The following is a 21,393-nucleotide window of genomic DNA, read 5'->3' as shown; positions in this document are numbered from 1 at the left end:
TCCATGACGGAGTGCTAGGGAGAGGTCTGGAGGGGATCCCACAATGGGACACTATGACCAAGATGCTGCCTATCCAGTGAGTGTCATTCCAGTGAGACACACGTGCACAGAAAATAGATGCTCCCAAAGTCAACGTCATCTGTCCCCAAGGGATGGGATGCCAGGTCACATTCTGGACACTCTGCCAGGACAAATTCAAATTCAAGAGCTTTTAAATTCCAGTGGTCTGTGTAGTACAAAGAGAAGATGCCCAGTTCTCAGAGAGGCAAACAGAGTTGTAGAGAGAAACAGAAAAGGCTTCCAACCCCTCTGTCTTTTAGGAGAATAAAATCCTGACTCTTAGTAAAGTTGTGGCATGGCCATTGCTGTTCATTCATAGTTCTGGGTCCTTACCCTCAGAATCACCAACTCCACACCGCCAAGTTCACAAAAAGCCTAAGGAATGAACCAAAGGTCCATCTCTGTAGTAAAGGCAAGTTCAAACCAAGGAACCAGACACTCAGATTCAAAGCTTTAGTTTATCCCTCAAGAGCCCTGGTTAAGGTGCCTAGCCTCTCTGACCCTCTGTCTTCTCAGCGGAAGAGTAAGAACAGTCAGCTTGCAACTACCTCTCAGTGGAGTAAGTAGCAGTGTCAGGAGTGGTGAGGAGCACAGCCTCAAGTCAGACACGAATTTGAGCCTGTTAGCTGAGTGACCCAGGGAAAGTTACTTTACTAACCTCTTTGTGCCTGAGTTTCCATACCTACAAAATGAAGGCAAAAAATAGAACTTAGCCCACTAAGTTGTTCTAAAGATCAAATGACATTATACCTGTAAAGTTTGCCACAAGTGATAAGTTTGAGTTCAAAGGTGGGAGGGAAATTGGTGCACTGTAAGGAATTACTATTACAGGATCTTTTGTTCTAGTCTCCAGAGCTGCCAGCACCCCACAGGGGTCATCTCGTTGTTGTTGTGCTGTTGTTGTTCCTTCCCCAAGATTGCAGGGTCCTGCGAAGGAGAACTTCTCAGCAGAATCTATTTCCACTGAAAGCTAGTGTGTTCACTCCTCTGAGGCTACACAATTGGCATGTTTCACGCCCACTTGGAAACAGATCTAGGCAAAGGCACTTCTATGCTTCAAGATCTTACACACAAAATGTCCTAACATTGCCTGAGAGTGCTTTTATGAGTATGTGTGTCTTCACTTCAGGGTGTCTAAATGGGCCTCTATGTTGCCTTCCATATCTCTGTGAATGTAGGTCTCTTTGTGTCTCTGTGTGTATCCTTGGCTACGTCTATACACGTGAACTCTTGTGTATGTGTCTCTTTCTGTGTATAACTGTGTGCCTCTCCATGAAACTCTATGTCTACCTCTTCTTGTGTGCATGTTTCTCTGGATATGTATCCAGAGTCTATGTTATGAATGTGTGTGGGTATGTGTCTGCACCTGTGTTCTTTTTCATGAAGTTCTAGGATTGTCCCTCTGTACCAGGATACATGTGTATATGTGTGTCAGGAGCCATAGTCTCTAACCATGGACCATGAGTGTGTGTGTGCATGTGCCTCTGTCTGTGATGTGTGAGTCTCCCATCAGGGTTGTATACGTATCTATGTTCTCTCTGTGTTGTGTCTGTCAGTGAAACTCCTTGTCTATATCCCTTACCAAAGGGGCCACAAGCATGTGTGTCTGTGACAAAAGACAGAACTGAACAACTTCAATTTGGCCCATCAATGCTCCTTAATTACTCTGTGCTATTGTCAAACTCTTGGAAAACACAGGCCACTGGTTCTCAATCTATCTGCACGGGTTCTGGGGAGCTTTTAAAGAAACACTGATGCCCAAACTCCACTCGCAGAGATTGTAATTGCCATTTATTACTCTGCAGTGGAGTCCAAATATGAGATCTTTGTGAAGCACCTGGGCAATTCTAATGTGCAGCCATGGTTAAGAAAGACTATATCAGGGAAATGGACAGGCCTCTTCCATTCTCCCTAGAAAGATGCACACTGCTTTCCTTGCCTGTGACATCACTAATATCAGGGGGAGAAGGAAGCAAAAAAAACAGACCTTCCCTCTTTCTAAGGAGGAGGCGCTACCACAAAGGACCCTGTGAGTCAACAGTCTGCAAATTAACCTATGAAAATAACTGAGGAGAAACTCTCCTTCAAGCCCAATCCTTCTTCCATTCCAGTAGACATTTGTTTCGTTTTACATATATGTCTGTCTAATTAAAAGATGTAGAACTACCTTAATTTCTATATAAACTCATTGTGTTTACTAAAAATCTTTCACAAACCAAAAGAGGATTTATTAGTATAATAAACCAAGTACTTCATAAAAATTTAATGCATTTTTGAGCATTTTTTACCAAGGAAAAGTGTTAAAAGAGGAAGGGTCCATGGGGCTTCCCTGGTGGTGCAGTGGTTAAGAATTCGCCTGCCAATGCAGGGGACACGGGTTCGAGCCCTGGTCCGGGAAGATCCCACATGCTGCAGAGCAACTAAGCCCGTGCGCCACAACTACTGAGTCCGTGCACCTAGAGCCCACGAGCCACAACTACTGAGCCTGTGCGCCACAACTACTGAGTTCGCGCACCTAGAGCCAGTGCTCCATGACAAGAGAAGCCACCAAAACGAAGAGTAGCCCCCACTCGCTGCAACTAGAGAAAGCCCACACGCAACAACGAAGACCCAATGCGGCCAAAAATAAATAAATTTATTTATTTATTAAAAAAAAAAAAGGAAGGGTCCATCATGGGTCAAAATCTCTCATTTGTGGGAGTGGAGATCTAAAGATGAATATGAGAAAGAATCCAAGAAGGGGGAGGGAAGGAATAAAATCTCAGATGTTTAGACCCTGGAAGCAGAGCCACCACATTCCGTAAGATGCTTTTGTACAAATTAGAAAAAGGCTCCCTTTGCCCAGGATTGTCCCACTCACCTTCAGAGCAGCGTGCCTTATGATTTAAATCATAAGGGTGGGAGCCTGTAGGGAAGGTTCTATGGAGGGACTGGCTATTCCCTCACTTGCAACTGCTGCCTCTAGAGAAGTTCTGAGACTCTGAGGATCTTCCACCCATGCAGACAGACTCGTTTTTAGGCAAGAGAAAGGTAGTAGACTCTCAAACAGTCCTTAGGAAGCACTACTGAAGCTGGCAGAGTACCTGCAACTCAGTAGATCTCACTGAATATTTGTGAGAATATGAATAATGAATGATTGAATGAATGAATGAACTGCTCTTTAGCGATCTAATGGACCTGAACAGGCAATGCAGAGGGCTCTCTCAGCCAACTAAAGGAAGCACAAAAAGTTGACAAGAATACCTTCTGAGCTCACTAACTTTCTCACCAGGAGAACCTTCCTGTGGAGCAAAATACTCACAGAGAAGTAAGAAATATGCTACTGTCCCCAGTGAGGGAAATGTAAAGAAAATATACAACCTGTTATGTATCCAAAGCCCATTTTAAGGAAATATTAATTTTAAAAGATGGGATTGGATTGCCTGAAGAAGTTTAAGACAGGAAAGATGGAAGCCTCACAGAATTTTAGAGCAGGAGTTGGCCCTGGAGACTGTCCAGCACAGTCCTCTCTTGTAGTTGAAAGTCTGGTGCCAGAGAGACGTGAAAGTGCCCATCTAGTCCCTCTGCCAACTGGTGATGGATTGTGATCAAGAACCCCAGTTTAGGGACTTCCCCGGTGGTCCAGTAGTTAAGACTTCGCCTTCCAATGCAGGTGGTGTGGGTTCGATCCCTGGTCGGACAGCTAAGATCCCACACGCCTCTCGGCCAAAAAACCAAATCATAAAAAAAAAGAAGCAATATTGTAACAAATTCAATAAAGACTTTAAAAACTGTCCACATCAAAAAAATCTTTAAAAAGAAAAAAGAGAGAACCCCAGCTTAGTTAATCATCATTTGCTGCTCTTTCCATGCTCTCCGGCTCCTTACCTCCCTGAAGAATGGCTTAGGCAAAGCTATTTGGAGGTGCAAAGACAAACTGAGAGACCTCACTAACCAGTGTATGGACCATTATAGCTCTGGGGGTTCTGCTTCCCCGATTCACCCAAACTTTTAATAGAATGATCATAATTACTTCTCCTCCAGGAATTAAGGAAAAACCCTCCTTTTTCTCTCAGGCCCACTATTTAAAACAAACATGGATGAAATGGTCACAAGCATAATGCAAACCTTAACCTTAGCAAGAGGAGTTTGAGATTACCCCACTGCTACTTATCCTCTGACTCAGGGTGGTGGACTCCTGGGGAGGTAGCGGGGAGGGCCAAGTGCCTGTATTTTCTGATGAAATCAAATCTCTTTGTGAGAGTTTGGAAGCAGAAAAAAAAATATATCAAATAAACGTTTTTCTCTGCAGGGTGCCCCCCAAAACTTCCCAAGAGTAATCCTAAAGCTTATGCAATATGTTTGTATAAATCAGTCATCATTAAAAATTGTTCAAGCAAACTGCCAAATCGATCCTACTATCAAGTAGATTCAACAGCTTTTATCTGCCCCCAAATTCCAGTTATCTCTTACCCACCATACTCCTTCCACCCCCACCCCGCCCTCTACACGCAAAAGCTTCTTCCTGCTTCTCTTGAAAGCAACAGGCTGCCACCCCCTGGCAAGAAATCATCTTGGAGAAACAAGGTTGGATCTTAAGACCCTTGAAATGAAGGAAAGAAAATGTCAGGCTAAAACTTGTCAGTTCTAAAAGGTACTAATCAGAAAGTGACCATTAGAATGTTGCCAAGAATTAGTTTCCTAGGATGGGAAAAAGAAAGTATGTAAGAAAAGAAATGAGAACATTGAGGCAGAACCTATAAGAGAAAGAACTTTTCCTTGGTAATTCTGCCACTCTGAATTGAGCACTTGCAGATACAGCATGCTTCCACATTTCTTTCCTCCCAAGAAGAATAAAAAAAAAAAAAAAAAAAAAAATCTCAGGATTGAAAACCTTTATTGCATCTATACCTCTTGAATCCCCTGCCCCACATCACAACTTCATCAATTTTCCCTCTCTGCTCAAATAGATGTAGCGATTTTGGATTTGTAACCCTGTTAAGAAGCACATTCTACAGTTTATGTATGCCTATTTTACCTTCCTGCCTTGTGAACAGAAAAATCAGTTGGAAATCCCAACTAAATAGGGGATTTCCCTTAAACAAAATAAGGGAACAATGTTATTCTCACTAGTAATCAGAGAAGTGAAAATTAAAACATGAAAGTACTGTTTTTCACCCAGGAAGATAGTAGAAATATTTGTCACTGATAATATCAACCATGTAAATAAAGATGTAATAAAATTAGCACTTTCATACATTGCAGGCCGCAGCATAAATTGTTACTACTTTTCAGGAAAGCACAATGACATACAGAATTCACACTCTTTGACCCAGTGTGCATATTTCTTGTAATTTTCACATAAAAAATAATGCAAGGAATAAACAAGTAATAGACACAAATATATCCATTGCAGGTTTGTTTTGAAATGACCAACTTATTTGTAACATTGCAGAGTATGCTTATGATACAATGCTAAATTTAAAAACAGGAAAACCAGCCAGAATTTTCCTGATAAGCAGTAGGAATCCATGCTGGTTAGTTTCACCCTCAAAATTATATTAAAACAATATTACAAAAGTGTTCCTGCAAAACTGTGTCATCTTCAAAGAGATTCATGGAAAGGACTCTGACAAGTACGGAGGAATACAGGTTTCTGATAAATTTTCAGATCATACCACTGAACTAGGTAAGAATTTACAGAACTCTAATGAAGAAACTGATGGCTTCGCAAAACTTCTAACAAAAGATGAAGACTGGGACTTCCCTGGTGGTCCAGTGGGTAAGACTCAGCGCTCCCAATGCAGGGGGCCCGTGTTCAATCCCTGATTGGGGAACTAGATCCCGCATGCCACAACTAAAAGATCCCACATGGCACAACGAAGATCCTGCGTGTTGCAACTAAGACCCGGTGCAACCAAAATAAATAAATAATTAATTAAAAATAAATCTTAAAAAAAAAAAGATCAAGACCAACAAGAAGTAATTGTATGGGACTAAATGAACTGAAGAGAATACTTATAATTTGACTTTTTTATTTGAAACATTGCTGAATTTTTTAACATTTTAGTTTTCCATATTTAAGGAAACTTTTTCTCTTAGGCTATCTATGATTCACAGCAATTTGATAAAATGTACCTTGTAAACAAAAATGAAGCATTTACTTTTTCTCTCTGCCTGATCGCTCCAGAATTTGGAAACTCTCATTGAGTATTCTTATTTTTATGGCAGTATAGTCGTTTGCATGAGTTCAGTAAGAACCTGTTCTCCTTGTAACAGGACACAATCAGAAATACTGGCTAAAATACCAAGAATTTGACTAGAATGTCATATTGGAGAGAGATATACAAAGACTCAGATATGACCAAACAATTTTAAGGAAGTGCTGGGGAAAATCAGCCTAGTACCTTGCTTGTAAAGTTCCAGCAAAGTAACCTTAAAAAGAGCTTATATGGTCAATCATTATTCTTGCCGCATTAATGTAAATAATCAGGCCATTTCAATGTGAACAAATTAGTTTTACTATGATCATCTTTGATAAAAAGGGGGATAATTATGGAGAGAGAAATTAGTTTTGCATCTTTGTAGATATTAGGTTCTTATCCTATTAATTGTCTTTAAGGCTCTGTTATACACCTGTAAGTTGGACTGGATACTAAACTCTTCTGGTTTCCTCAAATATCAGACTAGAAATCTCTCTAAACTGTTTCCAATTTTCTCCCACCCTTTTGATTTGGAATCAGTAAGAACAAAGACTGCCCTTAAATTTCCTTGGAAGGGACTATACCAGGTCCTCCTCACTTTACCCAGATGGCAGCCAAACTTCAGAGACGCAAGCCTTAGGTGCACATCTTATAGCTAAAGAAGGCTCCACCTGACATCTAGTCCTATACAAGCGCTGGAGACTTCCGAATGAAATTCACCTGCAGGAATTGAAGTAGAAGACAGCTGAAGGAGACAGCTTTCTCAAGGTGTCAGGACCAGACCTGTATACCTTTTTCCCACAGTTACTTCTTATCTTATCCTCTCCCTCTTTTTCTTGGAAAGAAACACCCTTATCTGCATTTCTCCATCTATTACAAAAGGGGGAAACTTACCTAATTGTTGGGCTTGCCACCAGAAATTTCAATCAATTCTTGACAATGGTGACGATTTAGTCCATCCTGTAACAAATTTTTTCACTTGTCACAAGTGTTACTGCTAATTTCACCCAGTATCCCCTTGACATCAGCTACAAAGTAAGACTTTTGAAGCCTCCCACAGTCCACCCCATTAAGCCTCCATGGCCACCTTAAACAGGAATTACCCATGGGCATACATGACTCCAGGTTTGCCTCCACAGGAATAGCCTTTCTCCTTAAGATCAGAATAAGTGCCAATGAACACATGATCCAAAATTTCTCCCTAACATTAGGAGAGCAAGACAATTCCACGGCCAAAGCAGTAGCAGGCCAAAAATGATCACGTGACTCTTTGGATAAAGTAGTTTTAGACAATGGCATGGCCCTTAATTATCTACTTGCTGAACAAGGAGGTATTTGTATGATAGAAAATACCACCTGTTGCACTGGATAAATACCTCTGGAGAGGCAGAAATTCAATTACACACGATCAGGGAACAAGTGCACTGATCATAACAAATTCCCCCTGATACTCTATGGTCTTTTGATCTGTTTAGCTGGCTAACATCATACAAACTGGACTTAAATTACTTTTAACTCTGCTTTGCATAATTACTGTTTTTGCATAGTTATTTTTAAGCTCTGTACCTGTTGCCTGTCAAACCTTTAGAAACGACATACCCAATAGGGTGACACTAGCTCAGTGCTTCAAGATGATCTCTAATGCTTACAACCTAGATGGGATATAGACTTTAGATGGGAAATCCCTGAGAGTTCTTCCTCATGCCCCTCCTTGTTACTCAAATGTGGCTTCAATGGTTTCCAATTGCTATGCGCTTTCCCTCTGACATGAAACATGACAACCATGAAAGGTCCTTCCTGGTACCAAAGTGACAAAAACCACTAAATATGGACAACCTGACTCTTGATCAGCCATGCTTTCGAGGAAAGATCTTGACCAAAATAGGGAAATGTGAAAATAAATAAAAGAAAACTTCATTTAAAATGGAGTCAGGAATCCCTGAAGGGAAAGCTCTCATGCATGTACCACTCGTGGCTGCCTGCATAACCAGCAGGAAGAAGAACAATAAAAATTATTTTAACAAGGTCTGTTTGGATAGAATTAATTCTTTGTGTAAAATTCTCTCAGTCTCAACTTCTTATCCAAGATGATAAGAATACTACTTTTCTTCTAGTACAAAGGAGGACATTTTTCACATGGAAATTTCATCTCTTGCTTTTAAGCATCTCCCTGCCTCAGCAACAATGCATTAGCCACCACTTGCAGCCAATAAGAAACTGCCACAACCTCAAATTCTTGTTCCTCTCCAATGAACTTTTTTTTTTTTTTTTTTTTTTTTTCCCAGGGGGAAAAAATATCTTTAGTGGTGAAGAAATGTATGTGAAGTTCTAAGTTTCTTCAGTTTCACTTCATATTCATTTTCTTCAATTAGAATCAAGTAAAATTAAATCTTAACTAAAAACAATAAACATATGGCATGATCCCATTTTTATGAGAGTATTTCTATCTCCCATTCTTTCTGTAAAAACGCATAGAAATATGTCTAGGATGCTATACCAGAAATGTCAATGATGGTTATATTTGAATGATGAAACTTGAGGTTATTTATTTCTTTTTGGCTGCCTTGTCTCTTCGTTGCTGCGCGCGGGCTTTCTCTAGTTGTGGTGAGCGAGGCCTACTCTTCATTGTGGTGCGCGGTCTTCTCACTGCAGTGGCTTCTCTTGTTGCAGAGCACAGGCTCTAGGCATGGGGGCTTCAGTAGTTGTGGCACGCGGGATCAGCAGTTGTGGCGCATGGCACGGGCTTAGTTGCTCCGGGGCATGTGGGATCTTCCAGGACCAGGGATAGCACCGGTGTCCCCTGCATTGGCAGGCAGATTCTTAACCATTAAACAAATTGTAAGAGACTTCGTGCTGTGGTCTTGCCGCGGTCCCTTCGCGAGTTCCCTCGTGCCACAAGCGGTCTGCGTGTTGGGAGGGGGGGGCGTCCCGCGCCCCTCAGTCAGGGCCCACGGTGGTGGGACCGCGCCCAGGCCGCCATCATTAGTTGTGCACCGCCTCACTGAGCTCCCCAATGAACTTTTATCCAAAACAACGCTCCCCAAGTTCCTCCTAAACCCTCATAAAAGCTGACCTTCCCTTTGTCTATTTGGATTTGCCTATAATTCATCATAGCTTGCCTGTCACGAATTGCAATTCTCTGCTATTCCCAAGTAAACCTATTTTGCTGGTAAAATAACTGGCTATTTTATTTTTGAGGCTGACAAGTTCTATATTCACCACCCTTCCTCAGTGGTTTCCTCACTTTTGCAGCTACTCCTCACACACACTACCAGTTTTCAAGGCATCTTGTAAAAAGCATAACATAAAGGGTACGGGGTGGGATGAATTGGGAGCTTGGGATTGACATATGTACACTAATATGCATAAAATAGATAACTAATGAGAACCTGCTGTATATTGTAGGGAACTCCACTTCGCTGTACAGTAGAAACTAACACAACATTGTAAAACAACTATACCCCAATTTAAAAAAAAAAGCATAACATATGCATAACGTAACATAACATAAAAATAGCTCTCCCATGGTGGGAGAGCTACGTCTTCCATTCTTGATACCATCATCAGAGGAGTTCCTGGCACATGGGTTGTGTTCAATAAGTATTGATGAATCTATTTATAGTTACTGATGATTGCCATCTCTATATGTAATAGGGACGGGGTGGGCGTGCAGCTATTGGCAGGCAGCCTTTACCGCGTGACTGTTACTGGGCAACCACGACAGTGTGCTAGAAGAGGTGCGGTGCAGAGCCCTTAGCAGGCCCGCTGGCACTACCATTACCAGGCAACCATTACTAGCAGACCACTAGCGCTGCAGGTGGAAGGCCCAGGTTAGGCCAAAGGTCGGGTGGGTGGTTGTCCTCCAGCAGGGGACAGTTAGGTAAGAGGCACATCGCAGCCTTCTCCCCGGGGCCCTCCAGGCCTTCCAGCCTCAGGCCAGCGGGTGTGCTGGGGGGGCCTGGGGAACAGGCTGGGGCTGTGTACTTCAGGGCTCCAGAGCCCTCGCCAAGGCTGCCCACAGTCCAGGCTCAGGCCTTAAAGTGGCAGTGAACCTCTCCCCCATCCCCGCCTCTGCAACCTAATGGCAGCGGCAGTCTGCATGGGTCTCAGTCCCTGGGACCTGGCCCCTGCCGTTTGGGCAGCCTGAGGAGGCTGGGTCCTGGGGGCCTGGCTCCCTCAGTGATGATGGCTGGGTAGAGTCTAGGGACCTGTCCAGGAGGATGCCACCAGCTGAGATCTGCCTCCCCAGCTGGGCCTGGGCACTGGCGGGAGGACGCAGACTGGGTGCTGGATGAATGCTCCCGGGCACGGTAACCAGCCCCCGCAGAGCCAGGGCCTCGGAGGGTGAAAGTTGTGCCTTGGGACCTTGCCCTTTCTTGTCAGAACAGAGAATAACATTTGTTTGGTGGAAATTTACAAGAACATCGTGACCTGACCGCGACCTGACCTCAAGAACAAAGGATCTGACACGAAGAAGTTTGCAACAACTTAACCACACCCCTCCCTCACCTTTCTTATAAAAGGGCTTTGCTGAAAGCTTTCGGGGAGTTCGGGGTTTTTAAGGCATGTGACACCTGTCTCCTTGCAAGGCCCTGCAATAAAACTTTCTCTCTTCCAAACTCCGATGTCTTGGTATCGTTTGGCCTCACTGTGCGTCGGGCACACGGACTTGCATTTGGTAACATAAACAGCACTCTTAGCATGAGAAATGTATCATAACAACAACTCCTTAGATCTCACCCAGAAGCCCGTGAGGCTGAGTAGCGCAGAACATCTCACTATGACAGAGAAGGAATCTGGATTCAGAGACCACATCTCAAGTCTGGCTGACAGAGCCAAACTGAGACAGATCTTCCTATAACAACCTCCAAGTTTCCATCTCAAATTTCTACTTGGCTGAGCTGTTACTCATCCTTCAAGAACTAGCAGATATTTGCCTCCTCTGTGACAATGACAATGCCCTAGAGAATGTGACCCCCAGTCAGCCCTGTGTTCCTATCACTCTTACACATATGTTCTGCAACATTTGTCACAATATAATGGTCTTGGGTTAATAAGACTCTCATATTAGACTGATAACCCTTGGGAAACAGCTTCCCTAACTTTGTCATCTATGTCTCCCTAGTGCCCAGCACAGAGCCTGGGTACACAGTAGGAGTCTGATAAAATATGTTTGACATTTTATTTCTGTTGTACCACACCAACAAGTTAAAACCAAGTTAAAACCAAACTAAGATATTCATAGGATTATGTTACTCTTTAGCAAGCAATACTTGCTTGCTAAAAGGACAGCTGCATATGAATCTCACAAACATAATGTTGAGCAAAAGAGGCCAGATCCAAAATAGTACATATTTACTTGAAGTTCAAAAGCAGGCAAAATTAACTGATGGTGTAAGAACTGCTATTATGATTTGTGTTCAGGCAATCTGTGCCTGGACACCAAAGGGATTCATAAAAACTTCTAAAGTGTTCACAAATTTCATTACCAGCTGACAATGAGTCACAACTAAAAGTGGCATCCCTCTGGGAATGTTTCTGGCAATTATGTGACAACTGAAAACAGCATGAAGGATACCTTTATTTGGTATTAATGTTCTCAATGCCTGCAGAACACTTTAAAATAGTCTTTAACTATTGCATCCAAGATTTTTTTTTTTCTCAAGAAGTTAAAATTTCTAGGATCACCTTAAAATGTAACCGTTCTTTCAGGTTGAAAAGATGAAGAATTTTCTCAAAAACATAAAACCTCCCCGGAAAAGATCAAAGATTACTGGCTTCCACCTGCTCTGTGTCTAGCCCAAGCCTACTCATGCCTCTCTCCCCAGTTTCAGCCTGCAGGAATACAGCAATCCCTTTCCTCCTTCCATTAAAGCAGGGAGAAAGACTATGATTTTGTTCTCTTCATTACAGGAGGTGAGGCAATGGGACAAGAGGGGGTTGTTGTCACTGGGATATCTTTTCCTAGGAGCGATCACACCAGGGAACAGTGGCTCATGCTCAGGCTGGACAGTCTGACCACACCCTCCATGCGACAAGAAGAAGCCACAGAGTTCCCTCCCTGTAAAGCCTGTGGTGAGTTCCCGCAAAAAGGGAATCTCTAAGGGCACACTGTCCACTGGCATTCTCCTCCCCTCTGAGGGAAGAAGGCAGAAGGGGTGGGAATTCTCATCTAAATTACCCTACAAACAGGAGAGTTTTTGGTCTAACTTAAGCCCACAAGAAAGCCTAGCAAGTAAAGTCCCTGGAAGGAATGACAGCCTGTTGAAATTTAACTCTTTCATCTCCATAGCGCTGACACCTTGTTGCTCCCAATTCTTTGCCTGGTCTTCACACCCCTGTGAGCAGGGAGACAGGTCACACTGTCCGCTCACTGTGAAGTTTCTGTCAGGGTTGGGCTTTGGAAAGGAACATGGGGATTGGGTGGGATGGAGGTAGTTCTTGCAGAAGGTACTATCACTTCTGTAGAAGATGGTCTCAAAGGCTCTAAGTATGCAGCAACTCCAGAGTTTAGAAGCCCCATCTACTCACATTCTCCAAGAGATCGCCTTTAACCCTTTCCACCCTTCACCTCTCCTCTCTTCGGGCTGCTGTCGTGGCCACAAGAGTGCACCAAGTCTTAAGACGCGTTTGGAGTCTCCCTGTCGAGAGCCAATTCGATACTGACTAGCCTTAGCTCTCCAGCTCCAGGCGGGTGGCTTCGCCTGGGTACCGGTCCTGCGCTCCGGCTCTCGGGGGTCGCAGTCCGTGCCCTCGCCCTGTTCCCCTCAGATTAGGGAGCGCACGGAGCGAGGCAAAGGAGTGGCAGGAGCCCGGCCTCTTGGCCTTGGTGAGGGACGGAAGTCCCCTGGGGGTGGGGACCCTAGGCCCGAGGGACCCAGCAGGAGCCGCCGCCGCAGGCACCCAGTACCTGGAGAACCCAGAGCCCCGTGCAGGCGAGGAGCGCGCTCAGCCCGGCTGGGAGCCGCCGCCGGCGCCAACTTTTTCCATCGTGGGAGCGGAGAGGAGCGGAGAAGGGATCCCGGACCAGGGATGGCGGCGCGGGGCTGTACGGCTGTAGGGGGCAGTCGCTCAGAACCCCAACTCCAGCCAAGTCGGGCAGCGGTGGGGACGGACCGAGGCTTCGCGGGCAGGTGGCGACCACCGGCGAGGAGCAAGGCGCCACCACGCGGGCTGGAGCTGCGGTCTCGCGAGGCAAGCCGGACGCGGCCGCCTGCGGAGCGCATGCGCAGAGCCGGAGCGGCGAGGGTTCCAGGCCGGCGCCAGCCTCCCTGCAGTGAGCTGGCATGGGCTGTGGACACACTGGGTGCACCGCCGCCGCCAAGACCCCCACCCACTAGCTGGCGCACCGAAGGCCGGCTGCTCTAACCCCGCGGACTTTACAATCTCAAAGCTGGCACTACATCGTGAGGTGGAGGCTTCCTTCTCTCTGGGGGCATCTTGACCTGACCTGGAGCACAGAGTGGGTTTCCTGGCCTGGACAGAAAATGATGTTAATCACTGATCTTGTGTGTGCTGCGGATCCCGACTTCCGAAAGTGCTCCTCTCTCATTGTGCACCTCATCCTATTTAAAAGAACACTTTCCCACAGGCCACGTTCCGCAGGTTTGTGGGGGTGTGTTTTGGCTTCCTCAAAATACTGCAAACTTCTTGAAGACAGAAAGACTAAACCGCGAGTTCCAGGAGAGAAAGCCCTGTGTTGGATTTTGCTCACCTTTGCAGCCCTACTTAGAAATATGCGGAAGGCCAAGGATGACACAGATATCCCCCGCAGGTACCAGACAACATTGGTCTTGTTTTCACCTTCAGGCGGAGCCCAGAGGTGGTGATACGTGCATTTTAGTGTCTCCGAATGAACCTAAATGAAGTTAGCCAACTTCAGCTCCAGTACTGGATATTCTGCCACTCGTTTGTACAGGATCCTTATTCAAGCCACCTCTCAGCTAACTGAGCCTTAAAATGAAGGAGTTGTGTAGACGGCAAAGTCCCCTCCAGTATCTAAAGTTTTGAACTGTAGGATCATATCAGCCCAGAATCTCAACTGCTGTTTAAAGGTTCAGATGAAGATCTTTGGTGGGTGAAGTTTAAAAATATGTTTTAAATTACTAAGTTTTTATTTATAAGCCAGTCTTTAAAAAAAATAGGGATTGGGGCTTCTCTAGTGGCGCAGTGGTTAAGAATCTGCTTGCCAATGCAGGAGACAGGGGTTCAAGCCCTGGTCCGGGGAGATCCCACATGCCGCGGAGCAACTAAGCCCGTGGGCCACAGCTACTGAGCCTGAGCTCTAGAGCCCGCGTGCCATAACTACTGAAGCCCGCGCGCCTAGAGCCTGTGCTCCGCAACAAGAGAAGCCACCGCAATGAGAAGCCCTCGCACTGCAATGAAGAGTAGCCCCTGCTCGCTGCAACTAGAGAAAGCCCGCGTGCAGCAACGAAGACCCAATGCGGCCAAAAATAAATAAATTAAAAAAAAAAAAATAGGGCTAGGGATAGGGAGGGTGGGAGGGCAATGCAAGAGGGAGGGGATATGGGGATATATGTATACATACAGCTGATTCACTTTGTTATACAGCAGAAATTAACACAACATTGTAAAGCAATTATGCTCCAATAAAGATGTTCAAAAAAAAAAAAAATAGGGCTAAAATGTCTTCAAATTTCTAAGTCCTCGTAGACTTTGTAACACTGCTATTTGTACATAGGAATTAGACAATAGATATCAATGACTAAATTAATGAATCTCAGGACAATTAATGCCTATTACAAAAATAATAATAATAATAATTCCTGTGTGTGTGTGTGTGTGTTTTCCATTGCTATTTTCATAGTAACATCACTAAAAATTTGACCTCTGTGTCTATGACAGGTCTACCTTGAAGACAACATAAGAATAGATCCTCATTGATGTTTCCAATAGAGTTCAAGAAAACTTCTCTTGCACAGACTCTCCCAAGGCGGGATTATAACAAAGTTCCCTGAGTCATAATTCTTAAGATCACTCCAAGGTAAGTAGGAATAGAAGGAGAGCAGCCTTCTCAGCCAATGAGGTTGAATGTGTTGATATTTAATGGAGGGATGTCTAACATTAAAACAGCCTTGAATTACCTTCCAAATTTCCCTTTTGTTTCCCTTGACTAATGTCTCATCCTTGGAGCCTCGCTCTGTACCCTTCCATAAAGATAACGACATCTGGTGGGCTGTGGCCTCTAGATAGGAGAAGGGACAGTGGAGATTCTCCCTCACCCCAGATTACAAGTGTTGTTTGTGAACTCCAGGCTAGCCATTCCCTTCGACTCAGAAAGCTTTGCAGAATCATTTTTTTTTTTTAATGAATTTATTTTATTTATTTATTTTTGGCTGTGTTGGCTCTTCCTTGCTGCGTGCGTGCTTTCTCCAGTTGCGGAGAGCGGGGGCTACTCTTCGTTGCGGTGCGTTGGCTTCTCATTGCGGTGCCTTCTCTTGTTACGGAGCATGGGCTCTAGGCACTCGGGCTTCCGTAGTTGTGGCTCGCGGGCTCCAGAGCGCAGGCCCAGTAGTTGTGGTGCACGGGCTTCATTGCCCAGCGGCGTGCGGGAACCTCCCGGACCAGGGCTTGAACCCTCGTCGCCTGCATTGGCAGGCAAATTCTTAACCACTGCGCCACCAGGGAAACCCCAGAATCATTTTCTTAATGCCTTCTCTTCATGCCCAGCTTACTTCCTTTCCAACCTGGGTAAGTATGCTGGAGTTCCTCCAAGAGAGGAAAAGCAGATTAAAGAGTAGAACCAAGATAGATCCCTAGTTAAACATAGGACTGGGAAAAGCATATATAAAGAGGGTAGGAGAGAAGAAATCAGAATATTTGAAGGCTATGAGCCAATACTTATTTGCCTTAATATGCTTACGTTTCAACTTAGGACTGTTACTGCTTTAAATTATTTTTCCAACCTGAAGTACTTCCTGCAGAAACTTGGTGAAAATACAGCTGATTTTTCTCCCCATAAAGGTTACACCTCCTTTCTTCCTGAACTAACTTCCTCCAAAAGCTCCTTGGAAAGGGGAAGTTTGAGATCCATTTGAGAGGAATTCACTAAGGCTTCATCATTTTTTTCATCTCCAATTTTAGTTTTCCATTTGAAGAAGGGTTTAATCAGAAAGATGTAGATTAAATTAGTTCCAAGGTTGGTTTGTTGTCTGTTTGGGGTTTTTTTGTGCGTGTGTGGTTACTACTGTTACACTACCTTTTAATCCATAGATCTCTGCTCCCCTCTGCCCACTGTCAACAGGAAGTGGTTAAAAAACACCACAAATTCCCCAAATACATCTCCTTTAACAAAACTACCAAAGAAATAGCCTAATCAGGTAGAGAAGTGGACTAATATAATCAAGTGGTTTCTAATCCACCCTTCCCTTAAGAGTTTTGAACAGATCCCATTGATGGGTTGCTAGAAGGATGAGCTCTCCAGTGGGTGGGGGAGGGGGAGGGGGAGTTGATGTCAGCAGCCAGGCAGTGGGTTTAGATAGGTGGTTCCTACAAGAAATCTGAAGACTCTAAACATGAAAAATATATCTCAACTCTTTCTCCTTACCATGTCTACCCTAGCAGCTTCCACACTACTGTCCCTGCTTCTCTGATATTCCCTCTCTATTTCTTCTGTATAAAATTCATTCACAAAGCGGGTTTATACACCCAGCAGGACCAGACAATGATACAGTGGGGGGGGGAGAAGATGGAAAATAATTTGTTTTTATATATCCTTAATTTTTATATTCAAAAGCAAGCATGTCCGTACTGTACTTTAACTACTCCCTTTGTGACCATAACAAGTTGAGTCTATCTTTTTACTGATGTTCCTTATATAATTATACTTTTATTATTTCAATAATTCAGTTTTCTTTATAGTATTTTAATAGACATTTTTTAGAGCAGTTTTAAGTTCATCACAAAATTGAATGGAAGGTACAGAGATTTCCCATATAGCACCTGCCCCTGCACAAGCTTGGCCCATTATCAACATCCCCCAGCAGAGTGGTACATTTGCTACAGTTGGTGAACCTATATTGACACATCATAATCACCCAAAGTCCATAGTTTACAATACAGTTCATTCTTGGTGTTGTACGTTCTATGGGTTTGGACAAATGTATAATGACATGTATCCATCATTATGTCAATAGTATCATACAGAATAGTTTCACTACCCTAAAAATCCTCTGTGCTCAGCCTGTTTATCCCTCCCCACACCCAACTTGATAGTATTTTTATTAGTCATTTTACCCTCAATGGGAATGTGACTCTGCTGCCACCTTATACAGTTGACCCTTGAAAAACATGGCTTTGAACAACATGGCTTTGAACTGTGCAGGTCCACTTATACAAGGATTTTTTCCAGTAGTAAGTACTGCAGTACTACATGATCCACAGTTGGTTAAATCTGCCAATTTGGAAGTAAGGATACAGAAAAACCATGTATGTGAAGGGCCGACCATAAGTTATAGGCAGATTTTCAACTGCAGGGAGTGTTGGCTCCCCTAACCCCCACATTGTTCAAGGGTTGACTGTATATTAACAAAAAGGTTCAATTCATTTGCCAGTTATCAAGGATTATAATCTCTAATTACAAATTATATGCTACTTTTTTTATTTGCTCATTTATTTGAAATCCTTTTTCATGTGATTACCTCTAAAAGTGCATACTTTTCATTAATTATTTTTGCTGATAGGTTAAAGAACAAAGCAGTAATTTTGAAAATTATAGCCATCTAACATCTACATTTAACAAAGACTCCACACTCTAAGGGATATTATTAACTTGACAGCAGTTAAAAACTACAGCACAAACGCTTCACTGAAAGATACATTATGATTTTAATAAATTTCTAAAATGAGATAAACAGATCTTTAAAGGTTCTTTCCTACTTTGAAGTTTTATAAATCACAATTAGAGAACAAGTTTAAATGAATTTATCTTTATATGAAGGTATTGGGAAAAATTTAAGATTCTGGGATATTTTTAGGGAAACAAATTTGGTGAACATCTATTTTGTACCAGGAACATTATGTCTTTATTTTATTTCATATTTTTAACAACTCTGATCTATGGCACTTTCACTCGCATTTGACAGATGAGATAACCAAGGCTTTGAGTGATTAAGTAATTTTCCTAAGCCAGGTGGAGGGGGGCATTCCAGGCAAAGGGGCCAGCTTGTGTTGTGCGGAAGCTGAGGTCAAAGGAACATGGGGAGATGGAGGAAGTAAAGGAAGGCCTTATCGCTGGAGCACGGGAATGGGGGAGAGTCCAAGCTGAGGCCCAGGAGGCAGACAGTGCAGCTCAGGAAGGGGTTAGTGGCAAATGTTAAGGAGAGACTTCTTTGTATCTTCTTCACACTCACTGTAGTGTGAGGAATGGATTGGAGGGATAATTACAAGAGTCAAGGAGAAAGCATGTGGCTTTGTGAGAGACTTAGGGAAGAGTGATAGGCACCAGTTATTGATGCAGGGTGATGCGGGTGATGAGAGAATGAAGATGAGGGAGTGATTTCCAAGTTTCAGACTTGCTCACCTGTGTGGAATGTAATACTCTTCCTTGGGACAAGGAGTACCAAGAGAAGAACGACTCACAGGATTTTGTGGGTTTGTTCTAAGACGTGGTGGGGTGCATTTGAAATGTACAGAATAAGTTGCAGGGTGTAGGGGTATGGAGTTCAATGGAAATATCTGGGCCAAAGGTCTAAGTTTAGGAGTAAAAGTGAAGACCATTAAATATTTACTGCAGTGTTTCCCAAGTTGTACCTTGGACCTTCTAAATCAGGAGCCCCCGCAAATCCATCCTGTCACTCAGTGTTCTCAGACCTTCCTGTGCATTGGAGTCACCTGGGTGTAGCAGAGCAGACAAACACAGTGTGTGCCAGCAGAGCGCCTGGGATTGAATCCTGGCTCTGGAGCTAGTGGTGTACACTTGAGCAAATGATCAACCTATTTAGCTCTGTTAGTCTCCTCCTGTGTAAAATGGGAACAATAGTATCTACTTCATAATGTTTCTTAAAGATTAAATAAGTTCATATACATAAAGCTCTAAAAATGATACCCGATACATCGTAAGAACTCAATACCTGTTAGTTATCATAATTTTCTGGGAAGCTTTCTAAAATGGGCATTCATGGATCCCAACCATTTGTCTGGGATTTAGTTCACACTCTATCTCAACTTATGTCCTTTCAGTCTGTGCCATATTTATACTATCCCTCATTAATTATTTATATCAAAGTAATACAGGCTCATGGTTAAATAAAAATTCACGATGGGTTTATCATAAAAAGCAACAGCTTTTGATCTCACTGCTCCTCACCTGAAACCTCACTTCCTAGCAATAATCAATTTTGGTCATTTTCCTGGTTTCAGTTTTCTGATGGTTGTTACAGCCATAGTTCTGAAGTATTAAATTCACGCCAGTGTACCATCATTTATCCCCTTTATATATACATTGCCTTTGCTTTCTGTGTTTTTTGCATCTCTTCTTTTCACAATTCTTCTAGTTGTTATTCTGTCTCAGCCTTGTATCCAAAAGGAGCACAGTGAAAGGAAAAGGAGGATCTTTCTGCCTTCCCTTCTCAAGTCCCAGGGCTCCATAGAATCAGTGTCCTCCTAGAGAGAGAGCATTGCCCTGAGGCCAAAGTCAGCCTTGAGCCCCTCACCAGCAGGGGGCCAAACCTGGGATTCCCTATGTGACTGCTTTTAGAGGGTTGTTTACTTATCTCATTGTAGGATGAAATTTCGAAAAGATTCCCAGTACTGTGCATTACAAAAAATTTGTGAGAACACACAAAGTAGCTTGGTGCTCATCTCAGGCAAGATTTGATGATCTTGAGCTACAGTAAGACTTTCTTTGGCAAAAACGTGTCTTTCCTCTTTGCCAGCATGCTGCCTGCCACTTTATTTACCTACGTGAACATGCATAACTGCACCTGTTAAAATAAATGAGACAAAGCATGAATGTCATTGCTTTAGCCTGCCACATTTGGGCTTTGCTCTTTGAAGCAATCATTCACAGAATGCAACATTTCACCTGTTTCCTTACAACAATGAATGACAATTTAGTTTAAAGTGATGTTCCATTGTCGTTTGGAGTTACAAAGAAGGGACCTCTTAGGATATTTGAAGTGTTTCCTAGGAGGAACTTCTGCTCAGCTTGCAGAAGAAAGCATTCAGGTGAATGCTTAAAAGTATGAATTAATTAGTAGGAAGGAGGCATCCAACAAGACATCTCTGCTTACCAAATACAGGTAAGCGTAGGGAGACACTTTTCATTTGATTTCAAGAAAACTTTTTGTTGAGTACAGAATTTATCTTACATTGTCCTGCTACAGAGTTAGCAAAAAGAGCATCCAAATTTAAAAGCATTGTTTTGGGACAGAATAAAAATGGAAGGATAAATTATTTGCTGTAAATTTTGCCTCTTCAGCTATGTGTTTATAAAACTGTTATTGTGACAAAGTCTCACCTCCCCTCTAATTTCAGAAAGGCTGTCAGAAAAAAAAAAATCTGTTCATTTTATGTCTAGGAGGAAGCACATAATAAGAAATAATGATGCAATCTTCCATTTGGATAGTGTTTTTAGCTTTTCAAAACACTTTGCTCTCCTATTTGAATCTCATGACAACTCCATAAAAATGTGGGGCCGGTATAAGTGTCTGTATTTTTCAGATGAGGAAACTGAGGCCAGAATGTGAATGATGGGTCTATATTGTCTTTCATAGGGGCTGCACCAATTTATATTAACATTCACAGCATGCAAGAGTTCCCTTTTCCCCACATCCTCACCAGCATTTGTTTTGGATCCTACAGCTTTACTAAATTTATTTATTCGTTCTAACAGTTTTTTGGTGGAGCCTACAGGATTTTCTCTATATAAGATCGTGTCATCGGCAAACAGAAACAGTTTTACTTCTACCTTTCTGATTTGGATGCTTTTCATTTCTTTTTCTTGCCTGATTGTTCTGACTAAGACTTCCAGGACTATGCTGAATAGGAGTGGTAAGAGTGAGCATCCTTGTCTTGTTCTTGATCTTAGAGGAAAGCTTTCAACCTTTCTCCTCTCATCATGTGTATAATATTAGATGTGGGCTTGTCATATACGGCCTTACTATTTTGAGGTATGCTCCTTCTATACCAA

At 43.1% G+C, this 21,393-nt stretch overlaps 2 long non-coding RNA genes across 2 annotated transcripts in view; one reads left to right on the top strand and one right to left on the bottom strand.

Annotated features, from left to right (window-relative positions):
• The window catches only part of LOC132350507 (uncharacterized), a 74,101-nt gene extending 61,179 nt beyond the window's left edge, over positions 1 to 12,922 (bottom strand). The window contains exons 1-2 of the long non-coding RNA XR_009497938.1: positions 12,774 to 12,922; positions 7,137 to 7,202 (exon numbers count right to left, since the gene is read on the bottom strand). This is a non-coding gene — a long non-coding RNA (uncharacterized LOC132350507). The remainder of the gene's footprint in view (positions 1 to 7,136; positions 7,203 to 12,773) is intronic.
• Positions 12,923 to 15,123: 2,201 nt separating this feature from the next.
• LOC132350905 (uncharacterized) overlaps positions 15,124 to 21,393 on the top strand; it is a 159,930-nt gene continuing 153,660 nt past the window's right edge. Inside the window, exon 1 of the long non-coding RNA XR_009498043.1 lies at positions 15,124 to 15,246. This is a non-coding gene — a long non-coding RNA (uncharacterized LOC132350905). The remainder of the gene's footprint in view (positions 15,247 to 21,393) is intronic.

This window comes from Balaenoptera ricei, chromosome 16, assembly GCF_028023285.1.
Source record: "Balaenoptera ricei isolate mBalRic1 chromosome 16, mBalRic1.hap2, whole genome shotgun sequence".
NCBI lineage: Eukaryota > Metazoa > Chordata > Mammalia > Artiodactyla > Balaenopteridae > Balaenoptera > Balaenoptera ricei.
Note: the sequence above shows the minus strand (reverse complement) of the source record. Positions and strands in the feature narration are given on the sequence as shown.